This window comes from Myodes glareolus, chromosome 27 (assembly GCF_982192425.1).
Source record: "Myodes glareolus chromosome 27, mMyoGla1.1, whole genome shotgun sequence".
Classification (NCBI taxonomy): Eukaryota; Metazoa; Chordata; class Mammalia; order Rodentia; family Cricetidae; genus Myodes; species Myodes glareolus.
Window position 1 is genome coordinate 31,950,644 of NC_142052.1, and position 4,396 is coordinate 31,955,039.

Below are 4,396 nucleotides of genomic sequence, written 5' to 3' on the forward strand. Positions count from 1 at the left end.
TACGTACAGTATGTTTTATCAAAAATAACCTTGAATTTCCATGAACATACAAAAATATGTTAAACAAGATTAGAAACATATATAGTATAACAAAAATAATCTCAAATATGTATTAATATACAAAATCCATACTAATGTAAAATATTTAATACAAATAGTTGTTTTTATTTAAAGTCAATTTAGTAATCTATCATTTATCCTATAATTTATATATCTTTCCTTTTTCTCTTCAGAACAAGATAACTGAATATTATCTCTTTTTTTTATATTTTTTACCATTACCCATAGTACCTTGTTACCACCTCCACCTCAATGATGACATAAATTATGACCTAACGAATGACCAAACTGCTTACCCCAACTCTTGGGAATATGGGAACCATGTATTTTAAATTATTTTTTGTTGTCTGTGGGCAATGACATCTATAAGGGTCCCTGAAATAAACCTCGGATAATTTCAATTCATGGGAGAATTACCTATATTATCTCTTGTCCAGTCTTTGTGTAATGGGTATGTGGAGAAATTATCTCAAGTTCTGGCTAGTGTAGTGCATGAGGACCATCTTAGATAGTAATTTTGGAATTGTTCTGAATAATTTATAGCCCAAAGCTGACCTTTGGGGAGGTAGTCAGTTTAGTGGCATTACCACACTCTAGGAGGAATCAGTGTTGTGGGGTCCTAAGCCGTTGTTTAGGATTTTAAAGATCACTGTTGAGAACGATCATGGTTTACTGTAGAAAACCTTTTAAGGGCTGTATGTAGTAAAGCTCAAAGAGGTTAAAGGAGCAGAGTTTGTTATTTACATACAGAATTCAAAAACTTAATTTTAAGTTACTTGATAGAGATTAAGACTCAACATCATGAACAGGAATTAAGAAGCCTTTTTTTTGTAAATTTGTTTTTAGATGTAGTGCAAATTGATCTTATTCATAAACGCTGTAGCCAGATAGTAGGACTGAAAGCTGAAAGATCAGAGAAGCACAGCATCTAGCCACTAGTTCTTAGCTCTATAAAATTCTCAGTCCAATGTGGGAGCCCACATGTGACTCAGTTTCCATCTGGAGTCATTTCTGACTTAGAAGAAGCCCTTTGAGGTCAAGCATGCCTGCGGTGCTTCCTCCAGTAACCTTGAGGGCCATGAGTAACATCTGTGTTAGCCAAAAGAAAAAGCATTTTGCCCGTTTGAAAGAGCCCATTTTTTTCTATTAAGAGTTGGGCTGGTGTAGGCCAGCCAGGGGCACTCCTTGTTAGTGATTAGAAGCTGCTTAGCTGAATCAGATAATGCACAGGTTTGAGCTGCCTCCAAGCACAGGGCAAGGAGGTGGTGAGCTGACTGTACGTCTTTTTGATCTGCCTTTTGTCTGTATTTAGTATATACTGGCTGAGAAATAACTTGGGCTGTTTTCTATTGACCTTCACCCTCTAGTCTAACCTATGATTCTGTCTTCATTTCACTTAAACTAACTTTTTCTCAGCCTCAGCAATCCCTCTAAGGGAACCCATAGATGAAATTTTGCTAGACGGACCAAATGGGGTATCCTGTCTGTATACATCCTCAAACTGAATGCTGTTTCTACAAAACACTCAATCCTCAGCTCCTCTCTCTTACCACCTTGTATTTCCCTCTCTGCTCAGGCATGCCACTTCCTATCTGCAACTCCTTAGTGATGGGATTAAAGATATGAAGCACCAGCACTTGACACTAAACAAAGTAGTGTGACTACTGGGATTAAAGGTGTGTGTCAGTACTGCCTGGGGTGTAAGGCTGGCCATGGCATCTGTTTTACTTTATGATCTTCAGGCAAGCTTTATTGTTAAAATATAAATGAAAAAATAAAATAAAATAATTAGAAGCAAGCATCTGGGATCAAGAAGACAAATGTAAAACTGTTTATCACCAAAGAGTATAAGAAATATTCTGGGTACAAATTGGTGAAGGTCCATCATATTCAAAAACAATGAATGATATAATTAAATTATAGTTCACAAAATCAGCAATAAAGATGACACTATTGACAAAACAATACACAAACACTAATCTACAAATACATATATATGTGTGTGTGTGTGTGTGTGTGTGTGTGTGTGTGTGTGTACGTATGTATGTATATTATTGTTTCTTAAAGGAGAACTACAAGATTCTAATCAAAATCAATTTCCAAAAAATCACTAGCCATCACACATCCTGTACACTCCTGTTCTCTCCTTTACCAATAATAGAAAATGGGTTTGGTGAGAATTACTGTTTCACCAAAATTTATAATATTCACTTGAAGTCTTATGATGCTTTTACTTTACAGAAAATAGTATTGATTACTGAAAGCATCTCATTCCCTTATGATGAGGAAAATGATGTCTGATAGGATCATTTACCATGCTAATGCCAACAATTGGTGATTGAATCCAAGTCTGCATCACAGTGAGGAAATGAAAACTTTTAAAATGAAATTACAGGAGAACAGAATTTTAAAAAATCAGTGTACATGGAAAGCAACTTGCTTTACCCCGACTGCTTTGTAAGTCACAAACACTTTTGAAAACAAGTTACTGCTATTTTTTGTTTATGCTTGTGCATGACAGAAAATATCATACGTGTGTGTGTGTGTGTGTGTGTGTGTGTGTGTGTGTGTTTGTCTGTCATACAGAAAAGGAAGTTGTCAGATCTGCTGGATTGGGAATAGTAGAGATTTATTAATCTCCCAACTTGTGTGTATGTGTCTGAACTCAGGTCATCCACAAAAAGAATATGTGCTGACCACCTGCCCAGTCACATAAAACCTTTTATCCAATAAGTCAAGTCTTTCTCAGATTAATAAAAACAAGAAAAACAAAGCATAAAAAAGAAAAGAATGATCCTTAGGAAGATGATCCATAAAAATTATGATTTTATGTATGGTAAATGTCTACCATTAAATGAATACAAATAGCTTTGCACAACAATTTATAACTGGACAGCTGATAACAAACTAATACTCACAGTGGAAACACTCAGATGGCTCAAGGGATTATGTATTGATAATACCAACACTTAAGTAGCAAAGATTCAAATATGAAGATAGCAACAACTGGAAAACACAGATGTGTCAGGAAAGAGTCAGCCATCTAAGAAGTAAAAAGCAGTCTTTCAACAGAAACTTTCCAAAAAACAATAATGACCTGATAACATTAGCAATTTTCTGAATAAAATTGATGAAGGTCCACCATTTTAAAGATAACCAATAATATATTTAAATTAAAGTATGATTACAGAAAAGATGGTATACAAATTCATGTAATATGACTTCTATACTTTTCACAGTGATACATAAATCAAGAATGTGCACAATATTTGTGAAAGAATTAAGGGGAAGGAAATAGAAAGTCAGAAGGAGAGGCAGAAATATATAGTCAACTTTTAGTCAAAGACCAAAGAAAACTTAAGCAAGGAAAAGTGTGATCTTGACCAATGTCACCCAGCAACCTCTGATTATGTTTACAGAAATTAAATAAACACAAACTGCACACCTTTCACAGTTATCTCGAAGTGGACTTTAATCTGTTGTTTCTGATCTCCAGTTACTGATCTGTCTTCCGAAGACAGAAGTCTCATGATACTGATGCTCTCTTAGCAAAAAAGGAGATCTCTTGTGATGGCTCCCCATCCCCTTATGCTTTCTTCTGGTTTCAAATAAATGCTGCTCCTCTGATGCCCAATCCCAAACAACCTACAAAAAGGATTTAAGGAGCAGTGGGGGAAGCAGGTGATTGGAGATTCGTTCCTGAGCACTGGGCCTGGGGCCTTTGGAGAGGCTGGGAGGGAGACCATGTGGTGCAGGGGACTATTGGAATAGTCTCCCGAAAGAGCCCCAGTCTTGTGCCACCCCCACATTCCCAGGACCCCCACTACAGGCTCTGTGCCCACCTGAAGAGTCCCCTGGCTGCCAGGAGGAGGAGGAAGAGCCAGGACTTCTTAAGGTGTATCCCGGGGACAGCATCATTGAGGGCCCAGAGATAGAAGTGATCAAAGCTTCAGGGAGTCAGGGAGATAGAGGAAGAGGCTGAGAAGTTAAAGGAGCTACAAAATGAGGTAGAGAAGGCGATGAATAAGAGTACAACCCTAGGCAATGCTGGCTCAATGATCACGTCTCTTGAGGATAAGATGCAGGCTGATGCCAGTTCCATCTATATTGACAATGTGGACTATGGTGCAACAGCAGAAGAGCTAGAAGCTCACTTTCATGGCTGTGGTTCAGTCAAACATGTTACTACAGTCTGTGACAAATTCAGTGGCCTTGCCAAAGGTTTGCATATATAGAATTCTTAGATAAGGAGTCAGTGAGGACTTCTCTGGCTTTAGGTGAGTCCCTGTTTAGAGCAAGACAAATAAATATGATTCCCATCAGCACAACAGACAGG

The 4,396-nt window shown here is 37.5% G+C and overlaps 1 pseudogene; it reads left to right on the top strand.

Annotated features, from left to right (window-relative positions):
* Positions 1 to 1,102: 1,102 nt before the first annotated feature.
* Positions 1,103 to 4,396, top strand: part of LOC146889369 (polyadenylate-binding protein 2 pseudogene) — a 9,255-nt pseudogene continuing 5,961 nt past the window's right edge.